The sequence below is a fragment of the Rhamphochromis longiceps genome, linkage group LG3 (assembly GCF_057381845.1).
Source record: "Rhamphochromis longiceps isolate RC_006_pf linkage group LG3, R_longiceps_female_GT1.1, whole genome shotgun sequence".
NCBI lineage: Eukaryota > Metazoa > Chordata > Actinopteri > Cichliformes > Cichlidae > Rhamphochromis > Rhamphochromis longiceps.
This window is the reverse complement of record NC_140559.1, coordinates 66,270,018-66,287,960: the sequence shown is the minus strand read 5'-3', so window position 1 is coordinate 66,287,960 and position 17,943 is coordinate 66,270,018. Positions and strand designations below refer to the sequence as shown.

At 57.9% G+C, this 17,943-nt stretch overlaps 11 non-coding genes and 1 pseudogene across 11 annotated transcripts; all 12 read right to left on the bottom strand.

The window, feature by feature from the left end:
• Positions 1 to 714: 714 nt before the first annotated feature.
• On the bottom strand, positions 715 to 833 carry LOC146676178 (5S ribosomal RNA). The gene has a single exon (XR_014910760.1). It is a non-coding gene; the product is annotated as a 5S ribosomal RNA (ribosomal RNA).
• A 1,697-nt stretch (positions 834 to 2,530) lies between these two features.
• LOC146676177 (5S ribosomal RNA) lies at positions 2,531 to 2,649 on the bottom strand. The gene has a single exon (XR_014911142.1). It is a non-coding gene; the product is annotated as a 5S ribosomal RNA (ribosomal RNA).
• Positions 2,650 to 4,863: 2,214 nt separating this feature from the next.
• LOC146676176 (5S ribosomal RNA) lies at positions 4,864 to 4,982 on the bottom strand. The gene has a single exon (XR_014910801.1). It is a non-coding gene; the product is annotated as a 5S ribosomal RNA (ribosomal RNA).
• Positions 4,983 to 6,204: 1,222 nt separating this feature from the next.
• Positions 6,205 to 6,323, bottom strand: LOC146676175 (5S ribosomal RNA). Its single transcript, XR_014911140.1, has one exon. It is a non-coding gene; the product is annotated as a 5S ribosomal RNA (ribosomal RNA).
• A 1,020-nt stretch (positions 6,324 to 7,343) lies between these two features.
• On the bottom strand, positions 7,344 to 7,462 carry LOC146676174 (5S ribosomal RNA). The gene has a single exon (XR_014910924.1). It is a non-coding gene; the product is annotated as a 5S ribosomal RNA (ribosomal RNA).
• Positions 7,463 to 8,725: 1,263 nt separating this feature from the next.
• On the bottom strand, positions 8,726 to 8,844 carry LOC146676173 (5S ribosomal RNA). The gene has a single exon (XR_014910738.1). It is a non-coding gene; the product is annotated as a 5S ribosomal RNA (ribosomal RNA).
• Positions 8,845 to 10,066: 1,222 nt separating this feature from the next.
• LOC146676172 (5S ribosomal RNA) lies at positions 10,067 to 10,185 on the bottom strand. The gene has a single exon (XR_014911139.1). It is a non-coding gene; the product is annotated as a 5S ribosomal RNA (ribosomal RNA).
• A 1,219-nt stretch (positions 10,186 to 11,404) lies between these two features.
• Positions 11,405 to 11,523, bottom strand: LOC146676171 (5S ribosomal RNA; annotated as a pseudogene).
• Positions 11,524 to 12,823: 1,300 nt separating this feature from the next.
• LOC146676170 (5S ribosomal RNA) lies at positions 12,824 to 12,942 on the bottom strand. Its single transcript, XR_014910910.1, has one exon. It is a non-coding gene; the product is annotated as a 5S ribosomal RNA (ribosomal RNA).
• Positions 12,943 to 14,555: 1,613 nt separating this feature from the next.
• Positions 14,556 to 14,674, bottom strand: LOC146676169 (5S ribosomal RNA). Its single transcript, XR_014911138.1, has one exon. It is a non-coding gene; the product is annotated as a 5S ribosomal RNA (ribosomal RNA).
• Positions 14,675 to 15,976: 1,302 nt separating this feature from the next.
• On the bottom strand, positions 15,977 to 16,095 carry LOC146676168 (5S ribosomal RNA). The gene has a single exon (XR_014911137.1). It is a non-coding gene; the product is annotated as a 5S ribosomal RNA (ribosomal RNA).
• A 1,617-nt stretch (positions 16,096 to 17,712) lies between these two features.
• On the bottom strand, positions 17,713 to 17,831 carry LOC146676167 (5S ribosomal RNA). The gene has a single exon (XR_014911136.1). It is a non-coding gene; the product is annotated as a 5S ribosomal RNA (ribosomal RNA).
• Positions 17,832 to 17,943: the final 112 nt, after the last annotated feature.

Genomic DNA, 17,943 nt, shown 5'->3' with positions numbered 1-17,943 from the left:
CCTGGTGTGGTGTAAGTGGCCTCAGCCAGCAGCCACAGGCCCTGGTGTGGTGTAAGTGGCCTCAGCCAGCAGCCACAGGCCCTGGTGTGGTGTAAGTCGCCTCAGCCAGAAGCCACAGGCACTGGTGTGGTGTAAGTGGCCTCAGCCAGCAGCAAAAGGGCCCTGGTGTGGTGTAAGTCGCCTCAGCCAGCAGCCACAGGCCCTGGTGTGGTGTAGGTGGCCTCAGCCAGCAGCCACAGGCCCTGGTGTGGTGTAAGTGGCCTCAGCCAGTGCCACAGGCCCTGGTGTGGTGTAAGTGGCCTGAGCAAGAGCCACAGGCCCTGGTGTGGTGTAAGTGGCCTCAGCCAGTGCCACAGGCCCTGGTGTGGTGTAATTGGCCTCAGCCAGCAGCCACAGGCCCTGGTGTGGTGTAGGTGGCCTCAGCCAGCAGCCACAGGCCCTGGTGTGGTGTAAGTGGCCTCAGCCAGCAGCCACAGGCCCTGGTGTGGTGTAAGTGGCCTCAGCCAGAGCCACAGGCCCTGATGTGGTGTAAGTGGCCCCAGCCGGTCACTCAGGCCCTTGTGTGGTGTAGGTTGCATCAGCTAGCAGCACAAGACATTGGAAAAGAGCCAAAAGCAGTGTCGTTAATGTGCCCTCATTAATGGGCAGCTGCTTTTGGTCTTTTAATACACCCCTTCTCTGGATCAAAAGCGGTTCAATGACATGAAAATGAAAGGCTTACAGCACCAGGTATTCCCAGGTAGTCTCCCATCCAAGTACTAACCAAGCCCAGCCCTGCTTAGCTTCCGAGATCAGACGAGGTCAGGCGTGCTCAGGGTGGTATGGCCGTAAGCTGCTGGCTCCAGCACAATGTCTCAATTTATGGATTCAAGTGATTAGGTGGCAAGTACCTGAAGTTACGAAGACAATCCTATAACCATACCTGCATGTTTGCATAATACCCTAACCCAAAGGCTCAGTTTGGCATTTATCCAACAGCACAGGGCCTGGATTGTTGAAGATGGCCTCAGGAACCAGCACAGGGCCTGGTGTGTTGTACATGGCCACAGCAAGCAGCACAGGGCCTGGTTTGGTGAAGATGGCCTCGGCCAGAAGCGCAGGGCCTGGTGTGATGTGAGTGGCCTGAGCAAGAGCAACAGGCCTTGGTGTGGTGTAAGTGGCCTCAGCCAGCAGCCACAGGCCCTGGTGTGGTGTAAGTCGCCTCAGCCAGAAGCCACAGGCACTGGTGTGGTGTAAGTGGCCTCAGCCAGCAGCAAAAGGGCCCTGGTGTGGTGTAAGTGGCCTCAGCCAGCAGCCACAGGCCCTGGTGTGGTGTAAGTGGCCTCAGCCAGCAGCCACAGGCCCTGGTGTGGTGTAGGTGGCCTCAGCCAGCAGCCACAGGCCCTGGTGTGGTGTAAGTGGCCTCAGCCAGCAGCCACAGGCCCTGGTGTGGTGTAAGTGGCCTCAGCCAGTGCCACAGGCCCTGGTGTGGTGTAAGTGGCCTGAGCAAGAGCCACAGACCCTGGTGTGGTGTAATTGGCCTCAGCCAGCAGCCACAGGCCCTGGTGTGGTGTAAGTCGCCTCAGCCAGAAGCCACAGGCACTGGTGTGGTGTAAGTGGCCTCAGCCAGCAGCAAAAGGGCCCTGGTGTGGTTTAAGTCGCCTCAGCCAGCAGCCACAGGCCCTGGTGTGGTGTAGGTGGCCTCAGCCAGCAGCCACAGGCCCTGGTGTGGTGTAAGTGGCCACAGCAAGCAGCACAGGGCCTGGTTTGGTGAAGATGGCCTCGGCCAGAAGCGCAGGGCCTGGTGTGATGTGAGTGGCCTGAGCAAGAGCCACAGGCCTTGGTGTGGTGTAAGTGGCCTCAGCCAGCAGCCACAGGCCCTGGTGTGGTGTAAGTCGCCTCAGCCAGAAGCCACAGGCACTGGTGTGGTGTAAGTGGCCTCAGCCAGCAGCAAAAGGGCCCTGGTGTGGTGTAAGTGGCCTCAGCCAGCAGCCACAGGCCCTGGTGTGGTGTAGGTGGCCTCAGCCAGCAGCCACAGGCCCTGGTGTGGTGTAAGTGGCCTCAGCCAGCAGCCACAGGCCCTGGTGTGGTGTAAGTGGCCTCAGCCAGTGCCACAGGCCCTGGTGTGGTGTAAGTGGCCTGAGCAAGTGCCACAGGCCCTGGTGTGGTGTAAGTGGCCTGAGCAAGAGCCACAGACCCTGGTGTGGTGTAATTGGCCTCAATAGCAACTAATGCCCTGGTGTGGTGTAGGTGGCCTCAGCCAGCAGCCACAGGCCCTGGTGTGGTGTAAGTGGCCTCAGCCAGCAGCCACAGGCCCTGGTGTGGTGTAAGTGGCCTCAGCCAGAGCCACAGGCCCTGATGTGGTGTAAGTGGCCCCAGCCGGTCACTCAGGCCCTTGTGTGGTGTAGGTTGCATCAGCTAGCAGCACAAGACATTGGAAAAGAGCCAAAAGCAGTGTCGTTAATGTGCCCTCATTAATGGGCAGCTGCTTTTGGTCTTTTAATACACCCCTTCTCTGGATCAAAAGCGGTTCAATGACATGAAAATGAAAGGCTTACAGCACCAGGTATTCCCAGGCAGTCTCCCATCCAAGTACTAACCAAGCCCAGCCCTGCTTAGCTTCCGAGATCAGACGAGGTCGGGCGTGCTCAGGGTGGTATGGCCGTAAGCTGCTGGCTCCAGCACAATGTCTCAATTTATGGATTCAAGTGATTAGGTGGCAAGTACCTGAAGTTACGAAGACAATCCTATAACCATACCTGCATGTTTGCATAATACCCTAACCCAAAGGCTCAGTTTGGCATTTATCCAACAGCACAGGCCCTGGATTGTTGAAGATGGCCTCAGGGACCAGCACAGGGCCTGGTGTGTTGTACATGGCCACAGCAAGCAGCACAGGGCCTGGTTTGGTGAAGATGGCCTCGGCCAGAAGCGCAGGGCCTGGTGTGATGTGAGTGGCCTGAGCAAGAGCAACAGGCCTTGGTGTGGTGTAAGTGGCCTCAGCCAGCAGCCACAGGCCCTGGTGTGGTGTAAGTCGCCTCAGCCAGAAGCCACAGGCACTGGTGTGGTGTAAGTGGCCTCAGCCAGCAGCAAAAGGGCCCTGGTGTGGTGTAAGTGGCCTCAGCCAGCAGCCACAGGCCCTGGTGTGGTGTAGGTGGCCTCAGCCAGCAGCCACAGGCCCTGGTGTGGTGTAAGTGGCCTCAGCCAGTGCCACAGGCCCTGGTGTGGTGTAAGTGGCCTGAGCAAGAGCCACAGACCCTGGTGTGGTGTAATTGGCCTCAGCCAGCAGCCACAGGCCCTGGTGTGGTGTAAGTCGCCTCAGCCAGAAGCCACAGGCACTGGTGTGGTGTAAGTGGCCTCAGCCAGCAGCAAAAGGGCCCTGGTGTGGTTTAAGTCGCCTCAGCCAGCAGCCACAGGCCCTGGTGTGGTGTAGGTGGCCTGAGCCAGCAGCCACAGGCCCTGGTGTGGTGTAAGTGGCCACAGCAAGCAGCACAGGGCCTGGTTTGGTGAAGATGGCCTCGGCCAGAAGCGCAGGGCCTGGTGTGATGTGAGTGGCCTGAGCAAGAGCCACAGGCCTTGGTGTGGTGTAAGTGGCCTCAGCCAGCAGCCACAGGCCCTGGTGTGGTGTAAGTCGCCTCAGCCAGAAGCCACAGGCACTGGTGTGGTGTAAGTGGCCTCAGCCAGCAGCAAAAGGGCCCTGGTGTGGTGTAAGTGGCCTCAGCCAGCAGCCACAGGCCCTGGTGTGGTGTAGGTGGCCTCTGCCAGCAGCCACAGGCCCTGGTGTGGTGTAAGTGGCCTCAGCCAGCAGCCACAGGCCCTGGTGTGGTGTAAGTGGCCTCAGCCAGTGCCACAGGCCCTGGTGTGGTGTAAGTGGCCTGAGCAAGAGCCACAGGCCCTGGTGTGGTGTAAGTGGCCTGAGCAAGAGCCACAGACCCTGGTGTGGTGTAATTGGCCTCAATAGCAACTAATGCCCTGGTGTGGTGTAGGTGGCCTCAGCCAGCAGCCACAGGCCCTGGTGTGGTGTAAGTCGCCTCAGCCAGAAGCCACAGGCACTGGTGTGGTGTAAGTGGCCTCAGCCAGCAGCAAAAGGGCCCTGGTGTGGTGTAAGTGGCCTCAGCCAGCAGCCACAGGCCCTGGTGTGGTGTAGGTGGCCTCAGCCAGCAGCCACAGGCCCTGGTGTGGTGTAAGTGGCCTCAGCCAGCAGCCACAGGCCCTGGTGTGGTGTAAGTGGCCTCAGCCAGTGCCACAGGCCCTGGTGTGGTGTAAGTGGCCTGAGCAAGTGCCACAGGCCCTGGTGTGGTGTAAGTGGCCTGAGCAAGAGCCACAGACCCTGGTGTGGTGTAATTGGCCTCAGCCAGCAGCCACAGGCCCTGGTGTGGTGTAAGTCGCCTCAGCTAGAAGACACAGGCACTGGTGTGGTGTAAGTGGCCTCAGCCAGCAGCAAAAGGGCCCTGGTGTGGTGTAAGTGGCCTCAGCCAGTGCCACAGGCCCTGGTGTGGTGTAGGTGGCCTCAGCCAGCAGCCACAGGCCCTGGTGTGGTGTAAGTGGCCTCAATAGCAACTAAGGCCCTGGTGTGGTGTAAGTGGCTTCAGCCAGCAGCCACAGGCTCTGTTGTGGTGTAACTGGCCTCAGCCAGCAGCAAAAGGGCCCTGGTGTGGTGTAAGTGGCCTCAGCCAGAGCCACAGGCCCTGATGTGGTGTAAGTGGCCCCAGCCGGTCACTCAGGCCCTGGTGTGGTGTAGGTGGCATCAGCTAGCAGCACAAGACATTGGAAAAGAGCCAAAAGCAGTGTCGTTAATGTGCCCTCATTAATGGGCAGCTGCTTTTGGTCTTTTAATACACCCCTTCTCTGGATCAAAAGCGGTTCAATGACATGAAAATGAAAGGCTTACAGCACCAGGTATTCCCAGGTAATCTCCCATCCAAGTACTAACCAAGCCCAGCCCTGCTTAGCTTCCGAGATCAGACGAGGTCGGGCGTGCTCAGGGTGGTATGGCCGTAAGCTGCTGGCTCCAGCACAATGTCTCAATTTATGGATTCAAGTGATTAGGTGGCAAGTACCTGAAGTTACGAAGACAATCCTATAACCATACCTGCATGTTTGCATAATACCCTAACCCAAAGGCTCAGTTTGGCATTTATCCAACAGCACAGGCCCTGGATTGTTGAAGATGGCCTCAGGAACCAGCACAGGGCCTGGTGTGTTGTACATGGCCACAGCAAGCAGCACAGGGCCTGGTTTGGTGAAGATGGCCTCGGCCAGAAGCGCAGGGCCTGGTGTGATGTGAGTGGCCTGAGCAAGAGCAACAGGCCTTGGTGTGGTGTAAGTGGCCTCAGCCAGCAGCCACAGGCCCTGGTGTGGTGTAAGTCGCCTCAGCCAGAAGCCACAGGCACTGGTGTGGTGTAAGTGGCCTCAGCCAGCAGCAAAAGGGCCCTGGTGTGGTGTAAGTGGCCTCAGCCAGCAGCCACAGGCCCTGGTGTGGTGTAGGTGGCCTCAGCCAGCAGCCACAGGCCCTGGTGTGGTGTAAGTGGCCTCAGCCAGCAGCCACAGGCCCTGGTGTGGTGTAAGTGGCCTCAGCCAGCAGCCACAGGCCCTGGTGTGGTGTAAGTGGCCTCAGCCAGTGCCACAGGCCCTGGTGTGGTGTAAGTGGCCTGAGCAAGAGCCACAGACCCTGGTGTGGTGTAATTGGCCTCAGCCAGCAGCCACAGGCCCTGGTGTGGTGTAAGTCACCTCAGCTAGAAGACACAGGCACTGGTGTGGTGTAAGTGGCCTCAGCCAGCAGCAAAAGGGCCCTGGTGTGGTGTAAGTCGCCTCAGCCAGCAGCCACAGGCCCTGGTGTGGTGTAGGTGGCCTCAGCCAGCAGCCACAGGCCCTGGTGTGGTGTAAGTGGCCTCAATAGCAACTAAGGCCCTGGTGTGGTGTAAGTGGCTTCAGCCAGCAGCCACAGGCTCTGTTGTGGTGTAACTGGCCTCAGCCAGCAGCCACAGGCCCTGGTGTGGTGTAAGTGGCCTCAGCCAGAGCCACAGGCCCTGATGTGGTGTAAGTGGCCCCAGCCGGTCACTCAGGCCCTGGTGTGGTGTAGGTGGCATCAGCTAGCAGCACAAGACATTGGAAAAGAGTCAAAAGCAGTGTCGTTAATGTGCCCTCATTAATGGGCAGCTGCTTTTGGTCTTTTAATACACCCCTTCTCTGGATCAAAAGCGGTTCAATGACATGAAAATGAAAGGCTTACAGCACCAGGTATTCCCAGGCAGTCTCCCATCCAAGTACTAACCAAGCCCAGCCCTGCTTAGCTTCCGAGATCAGACGAGGTCGGGCGTGCTCAGGGTGGTATGGCCGTAAGCTGCTGGCTCCAGCACAATGTCTCAATTTATGGATTCAAGTGATTAGGTGGCAAGTACCTGAAGTTACGAAGACAATCCTATAACCATACCTGCATGTTTGCATAATACCCTAACCCAAAGGCTCAGTTTGGCATTTATCCAACAGCACAGGCCCTGGATTGTTGAAGATGGCCTCAGGAACCAGCACAGGGCCTGGTGTGTTGTACATGGCCACAGCAAGCAGCACAGGGCCTGGTTTGGTGAAGATGGCCTCGGCCAGAAGCGCAGGGCCTGGTGTGATGTGAGTGGCCTGAGCAAGAGCAACAGGCCTTGGTGTGGTGTAAGTGGCCTCAGCCAGCAGCCACAGGCCCTGGTGTGGTGTAAGTCGCCTCAGCCAGAAGCCACAGGCACTGGTGTGGTGTAAGTGGCCTCAGCCAGCAGCAAAAGGGCCCTGGTGTGGTGTAAGTGGCCTCAGCCAGCAGCCACAGGCCCTGGTGTGGTGTAGGTGGCCTCAGCCAGCAGCCACAGGCCCTGGTGTGGTGTAAGTGGCCTCAGCCAGCAGCCACAGGCCCTGGTGTGGTGTAAGTGGCCTCAGCCAGTGCCACAGGCCCTGGTGTGGTGTAAGTGGCCTGAGCAAGAGCCACAGGCCCTGGTGTGGTGTAAGTGGCCTGAGCAAGAGCCACAGACCCTGGTGTGGTATAATTGGCCTCAATAGCAACTAATGCCCTGGTGTGGTGTAGGTGGCCTCAGCCAGCAGCCACAGGCCCTGGTGTGGTGTAAGTGGCCTCAGCCAGCAGCCACAGGCCCTGGTGTGGTGTAAGTGGCCTCAGCCAGAGCCACAGGCCCTGATGTGGTGTAAGTGGCCCCAGCCGGTCACTCAGGCCCTTGTGTGGTGTAGGTTGCATCAGCTAGCAGCAGAAGACATTGGAAAAGAGCCAAAAGCAGTGTCGTTAATGTGCCCTCATTAATGGGCAGCTGCTTTTGGTCTTTTAATACACCCCTTCTCTGGATCAAAAGCGGTTCAATGACATGAAAATGAAAGGCTTACAGCACCAGGTATTCCCAGGGAGTCTCCCATCCAAGTACTAACCAAGCCCAGCCCTGCTTAGCTTCCGAGATCAGACGAGGTCGGGCGTGCTCAGGGTGGTATGGCCGTAAGCTGCTGGCTCCAGCACAATGTCTCAATTTATGGATTCAAGTGATTAGGTGGCAAGTACCTGAAGTTACGAAGACAATCCTATAACCATACCTGCATGTTTGCATAATACCCTAACCCAAAGGCTCAGTTTGGCATTTATCCAACAGCACAGGCCCTGGATTGTTGAAGATGGCCTCAGGAACCAGCACAGGGCCTGGTGTGTTGTACATGGCCACAGCAAGCAGCACAGGGCCTGGTTTGGTGAAGATGGCCTCGGCCAGAAGCGCAGGGCCTGGTGTGATGTGAGTGGCCTGAGCAAGAGCAACAGGCCTTGGTGTGGTGTAAGTGGCCTCAGCCAGCAGCCACAGGCCCTGGTGTGGTGTAAGTCGCCTCAGCCAGAAGCCACAGGCCCTGGTGTGGTGTAAGTCGCCTCAGCCAGAAGCCACAGGCACTGGTGTGGTGTAAGTGGCCTCAGCCAGCAGCAAAAGGGCCCTGGTGTGGTGTAAGTGGCCTCAGCCAGCAGCCACAGGCCCTGGTGTGGTGTAGGTGGCCTCAGCCAGCAGCCACAGGCCCTGGTGTGGTGTAAGTGGCCTCAGCCAGCAGCCACAGGCCCTGGTGTGGTGTAAGTGGCCTCAGCCAGCAGCCACAGGCCCTGGTGTGGTGTAAGTGGCCTCAGCCAGTGCCACAGGCCCTGGTGTGGTGTAAGTGGCCTGAGCAAGAGCCACAGACCCTGGTGTGGTGTAATTGGCCTCAGCCAGCAGCCACAGGCCCTGGTGTGGTGTAAGTCGCCTCAGCTAGAAGACACAGGCACTGGTGTGGTGTAAGTGGCCTCAGCCAGCAGCAAAAGGGCCCTGGTGTGGTGTAAGTCGCCTCAGCCAGCAGCCACAGGCCCTGGTGTGGTGTAGGTGGCCTCAGCCAGCAGCCACAGGCCCTGGTGTGGTGTAAGTGGCCTCAATAGCAACTAAGGCCCTGGTGTGGTGTAAGTGGCTTCAGCCAGCAGCCACAGGCTCTGTTGTGGTGTAACTGGCCTCAGCCAGCAGCAAAAGGGCCCTGGTGTGGTGTAAGTGGCCTCAGCCAGAGCCACAGGCCCTGATGTGGTGTAAGTGGCCCCAGCCGGTCACTCAGGCCCTGGTGTGGTGTAGGTGGCATCAGCTAGCAGCACAAGACATTGGAAAAGAGCCAAAAGCAGTGTCGTTAATGTGCCCTCATTAATGGGCAGCTGCTTTTGGTCTTTTAATACACCCCTTCTCTGGATCAAAAGCGGTTCAATGACATGAAAATGAAAGGCTTACAGCACCAGGTATTCCCAGGTAGTGTCCCATCCAAGTACTAACCAAGCCCAGCCCTGCTTAGCTTCCGAGATCAGACGAGGTCGGGCGTGCTCAGGGTGGTATGGCCGTAAGCTGCTGGCTCCAGCACAATGTCTCAATTTATGGATTCAAGTGATTAGGTGGCAAGTACCTGAAGTTACGAAGACAATCCTATAACCATACCTGCATGTTTGCATAATACCCTAACCCAAAGGCTCAGTTTGGCATTTATCCAACAGCACAGGCCCTGGATTGTTGAAGATGGCCTCAGGAACCAGCACAGGGCCTGGTGTGTTGTACATGGCCACAGCAAGCAGCACAGGGCCTGGTTTGGTGAAGATGGCCTCGGCCAGAAGCGCAGGGCCTGGTGTGATGTGAGTGGCCTGAGCAAGAGCAACAGGCCTTGGTGTGGTGTAAGTGGCCTCAGCCAGCAGCCACAGGCCCTGGTGTGGTGTAAGTCGCCTCAGCCAGAAGCCACAGGCACTGGTGTGGTGTAAGTGGCCTCAGCCAGCAGCAAAAGGGCCCTGGTGTGGTGTAAGTGGCCTCAGCCAGCAGCCACAGGCCCTGGTGTGGTGTAGGTGGCCTCAGCCAGCAGCCACAGGCCCTGGTGTGGTGTAAGTGGCCTCAGCCAGCAGCCACAGGCCCTGGTGTGGTGTAAGTGGCCTCAGCCAGCAGCCACAGGCCCTGGTGTGGTGTAAGTGGCCTCAGCCAGTGCCACAGGCCCTGGTGTGGTGTAAGTGGCCTGAGCAAGAGCCACAGACCCTGGTGTGGTGTAATTGGCCTCAGCCAGCAGCCACAGGCCCTGGTGTGGTGTAAGTCACCTCAGCTAGAAGACACAGGCACTGGTGTGGTGTAAGTGGCCTCAGCCAGCAGCAAAAGGGCCCTGGTGTGGTGTAAGTCGCCTCAGCCAGCAGCCACAGGCCCTGGTGTGGTGTAGGTGGCCTCAGCCAGCAGCCACAGGCCCTGGTGTGGTGTAAGTGGCCTCAATAGCAACTAAGGCCCTGGTGTGGTGTAAGTGGCTTCAGCCAGCAGCCACAGGCTCTGTTGTGGTGTAACTGGCCTCAGCCAGCAGCCACAGGCCCTGGTGTGGTGTAAGTGGCCTCAGCCAGAGCCACAGGCCCTGATGTGGTGTAAGTGGCCCCAGCCGGTCACTCAGGCCCTTGTGTGGTGTAGGTTGCATCAGCTAGCAGCACAAGACATTGGAAAAGAGCCAAAAGCAGTGTCGTTAATGTGCCCTCATTAATGGGCAGCTGCTTTTGGTCTTTTAATACACCCCTTCTCTGGATCAAAAGCAGTTCAATGACATGAAAATGAAAGGCTTACAGCACCAGGTATTCCCAGGCAGTCTCCCATCCAAGTACTAACCAAGCCCAGCCCTGCTTAGCTTCCGAGATCAGACGAGGTCGGGCGTGCTCAGGGTGGTATGGCCGTAAGCTGCTGGCTCCAGCACAATGTCTCAATTCATGGATTCAAGTGATTAGGTGGCAAGTACCTGAAGTTACGAAGACAATCCTATAACCATACCTGCATGTTTGCATAATACCCTAACCCAAAGGCTCAGTTTGGGATTTATCCAACAGCACAGGCCCTGGATTGTTGAAGATGGCCTCAGGAACCAGCACAGGGCCTGGTGTGTTGTACATGGCCACAGCAAGCAGCACAGGGCCTGGTTTGGTGAAGATGGCCTCGGCCAGAAGCGCAGGGCCTGGTGTGATGTGAGTGGCCTGAGCAAGAGCAACAGGCCTTGGTGTGGTGTAAGTGGCCTCAGCCAGCAGCCACAGGCCCTGGTGTGGTGTAAGTCGCCTCAGCCAGAAGCCACAGGCACTGGTGTGGTGTAAGTGGCCTCAGCCAGCAGCAAAAGGGCCCTGGTGTGGTGTAGGTGGCCTCAGCCAGCAGCCACAGGCCCTGGTGTGGTGTAGGTGGCCTCAGCCAGCAGCCACAGGCCCTGGTGTGGTGTAAGTGGCCTCAGCCAGTGCCACAGGCCCTGGTGTGGTGTAAGTGGCCTGAGCAAGAGCCACAGGCCCTGGTGTGGTGTAAGTGGCCTGAGCAAGAGCCACAGACCCTGGTGTGGTGTAATTGGCCTCAATAGCAACTAATGCCCTGGTGTGGTGTAGGTGGCCTCAGCCAGCAGCCACAGGCCCTGGTGTGGTGTAAGTGGCCTCAGCCAGCAGCCACAGGCCCTGGTGTGGTGTAAGTCGCCTCAGCTAGAAGACACAGGCACTGTTGTGTTGTAAGTGGCCTCAGCCAGCAGCAAAAGGGCCCTGGTGTGGTGTAAGTCGCCTCAGCCAGCAGCCACAGGCCCTGGTGTGGTGTAGGTGGCCTCAGCCAGCAGCCACAGGCCCTGGTGTGGTGTAAGTGGCCTCAATAGCAACTAAGGCCCTGGTGTGGTGTAAGTGGCTTCAGCCAGCAGCCACAGGCTCTGTTGTGGTGTAACTGGCCTCAGCCAGAGCCACAGGCCCTGATGTGGTGTAAGTGGCCCCAGCCGGTCACTCAGGCCCTGGTGTGGTGTAGGTGGCATCAGCTAGCAGCACAAGACATTGGAAAAGAGTCAAAAGCAGTGTCGTTAATGTGCCCTCATTAATGGGCAGCTGCTTTTGGTCTTTTAATACACCCCTTCTCTGGATCAAAAGCGGTTCAATGACATGAAAATGAAAGGCTTACAGTACCAGGTATTCCCAGGCAGTCTCCCATCCAAGTACTAACCAAGCACAGCCCTGCTTAGCTTCCGAGATCAGACGAGGTCGGGCGTGCTCAGGGTGGTATGGCCGTAAGCTGCTGGCTCCAGCACAATGTCTCAATTTATGGATTCAAGTGATTAGGTGGCAAGTACCTGAAGTTACGAAGACAATCCTATAACCATACCTGCATGTTTGCATAATACCCTAACCCAAAGGCTCAGTTTGGCATTTATCCAACAGCACAGGCCCTGGATTGTTGAAGATGGCCTCAGGAACCAGCACAGGGCCTGGTGTGTTGTACATGGCCACAGCAAGCAGCACAGGGCCTGGTTTGGTGAAGATGGCCTCGGCCAGAAGCGCAGGGCCTGGTGTGATGTGAGTGGCCTGAGCAAGAGCAACAGGCCTTGGTGTGGTGTAAGTGGCCTCAGCCAGCAGCCACAGTCCCTGGTGTGGTGTAAGTCGCCTCAGCCAGAAGCCACAGGCACTGGTGTGGTGTAAGTGGCCTCAGCCAGCAGCAAAAGGGCCCTGGTGTGGTGTAAGTGGCCTCAGCCAGCAGCCACAGGCCCTGGTGTGGTGTAGGTGGCCTCAGCCAGCAGCCACAGGCCCTGGTGTGGTGTAAGTGGCCTCAGCCAGCAGCCACAGGCCCTGGTGTGGTGTAAGTGGCCTCAGCCAGCAGCCACAGGCCCTGGTGTGGTGTAAGTGGCCTCAGCCAGTGCCACAGGCCCTGGTGTGGTGTAAGTGGCCTGAGCAAGAGCCACAGACCCTGGTGTGGTGTAATTGGCCTCAGCCAGCAGCCACAGGCCCTGGTGTGGTGTAAGTCACCTCAGCTAGAAGACACAGGCACTGGTGTGGTGTAAGTGGCCTCAGCCAGCAGCAAAAGGGCCCTGGTGTGGTGTAAGTCGCCTCAGCCAGCAGCCACAGGCCCTGGTGTGGTGTAGGTGGCCTCAGCCAGCAGCCACAGGCCCTGGTGTGGTGTAAGTGGCCTCAATAGCAACTAAGGCCCTGGTGTGGTGTAAGTGGCTTCAGCCAGCAGCCACAGGCTCTGTTGTGGTGTAACTGGCCTCAGCCAGCAGCCACAGGCCCTGGTGTGGTGTAAGTGGCCTCAATAGCAACTAAGGCCCTGGTGTGGTGTAAGTGGCCTCAGCCAGCAGCCACAGGCCCTGGTGTGGTGTAAGTGGCCTCAGCCAGAGCCACAGGCCCTGATGTGGTGTAAGTGGCCCCAGCCGGTCACTCAGGCCCTGGTGTGGTGTAGGTGGCATCAGCTAGCAGCACAAGACATTGGAAAAGAGCCAAAAGCAGTGTCGTTAATGTGCCCTCATTAATGGGCAGCTGCTTTTGGTCTTTTAATACACCCCTTCTCTGGATCAAAAGCGGTTCAATGACATGAAAATGAAAGGCTTACAGCACCAGGTATTCCCAGGAAGTCTCCCATCCAAGTACTAACCAAGCCCAGCCCTGCTTAGCTTCCGAGATCAGACGAGGTCGGGCGTGCTCAGGGTGGTATGGCCGTAAGCTGCTGGCTCCAGCACAATGTCTCAATTTATGGATTCAAGTGATTAGGTGGCAAGTACCTGAAGTTACGAAGACAATCCTATAACCATACCTGCATGTTTGCATAATACCCTAACCCAAAGGCTCAGTTTGGCATTTATCCAACAGCACAGGCCCTGGATTGTTGAAGATGGCCTCAAGAACCAGCACGGGACCTGGTGTGTTTTACATGGCCACAGCAAGCAGCACAGGGCCTGGTTTGGTGAAGATGGCCTCGGCCAGAAGCGCAGGGCCTGGTGTGATGTGAGTGGCCTGAGCAAGAGCAACAGGCCTTGGTGTGGTGTAAGTGGCCTCAGCCAGCAGCCACAGGCCCTGGTGTGGTGTAAGTCGCCTCAGCCAGAAGCCACAGGCACTGGTGTGGTGTAAGTGGCCTCAGCCAGCAGCAAAAGGGCCCTGGTGTGGTTTAAGTCGCCTCAGCCAGCAGCCACAGGCCCTGGTGTGGTGTAGGTGGCCTCAGCCAGCAGCCACAGGCCCTGGTGTGGTGTAAGTGGCCACAGCAAGCAGCACAGGGCCTGGTTTGGTGAAGATGGCCTCGGCCAGAAGCGCAGGGCCTGGTGTGATGTGAGTGGCCTGAGCAAGAGCCACAGGCCTTGGTGTAGTGTAAGTGGCCTCAGCCAGCAGCCACAGGCCCTGGTGTGGTGTAAGTCGCCTCAGCCAGAAGCCACAGGCACTGGTGTGGTGTAAGTGGCCTCAGCCAGCAGCAAAAGGGCCCTGGTGTGGTGTAAGTGGCCTCAGCCAGCAGCCACAGGCCCTGGTGTGGTGTAGGTGGCCTCAGCCAGCAGCCACAGGCCCTGGTGTGGTGTAAGTGGCCTCAGCCAGCAGCCACAGGCCCTGGTGTGGTGTAGGTGGCCTCAGCCAGCAGCCACAGGCCCTGGTGTGGTGTAAGTGGCCTCAGCCAGTGCCACAGGCCCTGGTGTGGTGTAAGTGGCCTGAGCAAGAGCCACAGGCACTGGTGTGGTGTAAGTGGCCTGAGCAAGAGCCACAGACCCTGGTGTGGTGTAATTGGCCTCAATAGCAACTAATGCCCTGGTGTGGTGTAGGTGGCCTCAGCCAGCAGCCACAGGCCCTGGTGTGGTGTAAGTGGCCTCAGCCAGCAACCACAGGCCCTGGTGTGGTGTAAGTGGCCTCAGCCAGTGCCACAGGCCCTGGTGTGGTGTAAGTGGCCTGAGCAAGAGCCACAGGCCCTGGTGTGGTGTAAGTGGCCTGAGCAAGAGCCACAGACCCTGGTGTGGTGTAATTGGCCTCAATAGCAACTAATGCCCTGGTGTGGTGTAGGTGGCCTCAGCCAGCAGCCACAGGCCCTGGTGTGGTGTAAGTGGCCTCAGCCAGCAGCCACAGGCCCTGGTGTGGTGTAAGTGGCCTCAGCCAGAGCCACAGGCCCTGATGTGGTGTAAGTGGCCCCAGCCGGTCACTCAGGCCCTTGTGTGGTGTAGGTTGCATCAGCTAGCAGCACAAGACATTGGAAAAGAGCCAAAAGCAGTGTCGTTAATGTGCCCTCATTAATGGGCAGCTGCTTTTGGTCTTTTAATACACCCCTTCTCTGGATCAAAAGCGGTTCAATGACATGAAAATGAAAGGCTTACAGCACCAGGTATTCCCAGGCAGTCTCCCATCCAAGTACTAACCAAGCCCAGCCCTGCTTAGCTTCCGAGATCAGACGAGGTCGGGCGTGCTCAGGGTGGTATGGCCGTAAGCTGCTGGCTCCAGCACAATGTCTCAATTTATGGATTCAAGTGATTAGGTGGCAAGTACCTGAAGTTACGAAGACAATCCTATAACCATACCTGCATGTTTGCATAATACCCTAACCCAAAGGCTCAGTTTGGCATTTATCCAACAGCACAGGACCTGGATTGTTGAAGATGGCCTCAGGAACCAGCACAGGACCTGGTTTGGTGAAGATGGCCTCGGCCAGAAGCGCAGGGCCTGGTGTGAAGTGAGTGGCCTGAGCAAGAGCAACAGGCCTTGGTGTGGTGTAAGTGGCCTCAGCCAGCAGCCACAGGCCCTGGTGTGGTGTAAGTCGCCTCAGCCAGCAGCCACAGGCACTGGTGTGGTGTAAGTGGCCTCAGCCAGCAGCAAAAGGGCCCTGGTGTGGTGTAAGTGGCCTCAGCCAGCAGCCACAGGCCCTGGTGTGGTGTAGGTGGCCTCAGCCAGCAGCCACAGGCCCTGGTGTGGTGTAAGTGGCCTCAGCCAGCAGCCACAGGCCCTGGTGTGGTGTAAGTGGCCTCAGCCAGCAGCCACAGGCCCTGGTGTGGTGTAAGTGGCCTCAACCAGTGCCACAGGCCCTGGTGTGGTGTAAGTGGCCTGAGCAAGAGCCACAGACCCTGGTGTGGTGTAATTGGCCTCAGCCAGCAGCCACAGGCCCTGGTGTGGTGTAAGTGGCCTCAGCCAGAAGCCACAGGCACTGGTGTGGTGTAAGTGGCCTCAGCCAGCAGCAAAAGGGCCCTGGTGTGGTGTAAGTCGCCTCAGCCAGCAGCCACAGGCCCTGGTGTGGTGTAGGTGGCCTCAGCCAGCAGCCACAGGCCCTGGTGTGGTGTAAGTGGCCTCAGCCAGTGCCACAGGCCCTGGTGTGGTGTAAGTGGCCTGAGCAAGAGCCACAGGCCCTGGTGTGGTGTAAGTGGCCTCAGCCAGTGCCACAGGCCCTGGTGTGGTGTAATTGGCCTCAGCCAGCAGCCACAGGCCCTGGTGTGGTGTAGGTGGCCTCAGCCAGCAGCCACAGGCCCTGGTGTGGTGTAAGTGGCCTCAGCCAGCAGCCACAGGCCCTGGTGTGGTGTAAGTGGCCTCAGCCAGAGCCACAGGCCCTGATGTGGTGTAAGTGGCCCCAGCCGGTCACTCAGGCCCTTGTGTGGTGTAGGTTGCATCAGCTAGCAGCACAAGACATTGGAAAAGAGCCAAAAGCAGTGTCGTTAATGTGCCCTCATTAATGGGCAGCTGCTTTTGGTCTTTTAATACACCCCTTCTCTGGATCAAAAGCGGTTCAATGACATGAAAATGAAAGGCTTACAGCACCAGGTATTCCCAGGCAGTCTCCCATCCAAGTACTAACCAAGCCCAGCCCTGCTTAGCTTCCGAGATCAGACGAGGTCGGGCGTGCTCAGGGTGGTATGGCCGTAAGCTGCTGGCTCCAGCACAATGTCTCAATTTATGGATTCAAGTGATTAGGTGGCAAGTACCTGAAGTTACGAAGACAATCCTATAACCATACCTGCATGTTTGCATAATACCCTAACCCAAAGGCTCAGTTTGGCATTTATCCAACAGCACAGGCCCTGGATTGTTGAAGATGGCCTCAGGGACCAGCACAGGGCCTGGTGTGTTGTACATGGCCACAGCAAGCAGCACAGGGCCTGGTTTGGTGAAGATGGCCTCGGCCAGAAGCGCAGGGCCTGGTGTGATGTGAGTGGCCTGAGCAAGAGCAACAGGCCTTGGTGTGGTGTAAGTGGCCTCAGCCAGCAGCCACAGGCCCTGGTGTGGTGTAAGTCGCCTCAGCCAGAAGCCACAGGCACTGGTGTGGTGTAAGTGGCCTCAGCCAGCAGCAAAAGGGCCCTGGTGTGGTGTAAGTGGCCTCAGCCAGCAGCCACAGGCCCTGGTGTGGTGTAGGTGGCCTCAGCCAGCAGCCACAGGCCCTGGTGTGGTGTAAGTGGCCTCAGCCAGTGCCACAGGCCCTGGTGTGGTGTAAGTGGCCTGAGCAAGAGCCACAGACCCTGGTGTGGTGTAATTGGCCTCAGCCAGCAGCCACAGGCCCTGGTGTGGTGTAAGTCGCCTCAGCCAGAAGCCACAGGCACTGGTGTGGTGTAAGTGGCCTCAGCCAGCAGCAAAAGGGCCCTGGTGTGGTTTAAGTCGCCTCAGCCAGCAGCCACAGGCCCTGGTGTGGTGTAGGTGGCCTGAGCCAGCAGCCACAGGCCCTGGTGTGGTGTAAGTGGCCACAGCAAGCAGCACAGGGCCTGGTTTGGTGAAGATGGCCTCGGCCAGAAGCGCAGGGCCTGGTGTGATGTGAGTGGCCTGAGCAAGAGCCACAGGCCTTGGTGTGGTGTAAGTGGCCTCAGCCAGCAGCCACAGGCCCTGGTGTGGTGTAAGTCGCCTCAGCCAGAAGCCACAGGCACTGGTGTGGTGTAAGTGGCCTCAGCCAGCAGCAAAAGGGCCCTGGTGTGGTGTAAGTGGCCTCAGCCAGCAGCCACAGGCCCTGGTGTGGTGTAGGTGGCCTCTGCCAGCAGCCACAGGCCCTGGTGTGGTGTAAGTGGCCTCAGCCAGCAGCCACAGGCCCTGGTGTGGTGTAAGTGGCCTCAGCCAGTGCCACAGGCCCTGGTGTGGTGTAAGTGGCCTGAGCAAGAGCCACAGGCCCTGGTGTGGTGTAAGTGGCCTGAGCAAGAGCCACAGACCCTGGTGTGGTGTAATTGGCCTCAATAGCAACTAATGCCCTGGTGTGGTGTAGGTGGCCTCAGCCAGCAGCCACAGGCCCTGGTGTGGTGTAAGTGGCCTCAGCCAGCAGCCACAGGCCCTGGTGTGGTGTAAGTGGCCTCAGCCAGAGCCACAGGCCCTGATGTGGTGTAAGTGGCCCCAGCCGGTCACTCAGGCCCTTGTGTGGTGTAGGTTGCATCAGCTAGCAGCACAAGACATTGGAAAAGAGCCAAAAGCAGTGTCGTTAATGTGCCCTCATTAATGGGCAGCTGCTTTTGGTCTTTTAATACACCCCTTCTCTGGATCAAAAGCGGTTCAATGACATGAAAATGAAAGGCTTACAGCACCAGGTATTCCCAGGCAGTCTCCCATCCAAGTACTAACCAAGCCCAGCCCTGCTTAGCTTCCGAGATCAGACGAGGTCGGGCGTGCTCAGGGTGGTATGGCCGTAAGCTGCTGGCTCCAGCACAATGTCTCAATTTATGGATTCAAGTGATTAGGTGGCAAGTACCTGAAGTTACGAAGACAATCCTATAACCATACCTGCATGTTTGCATAATACCCTA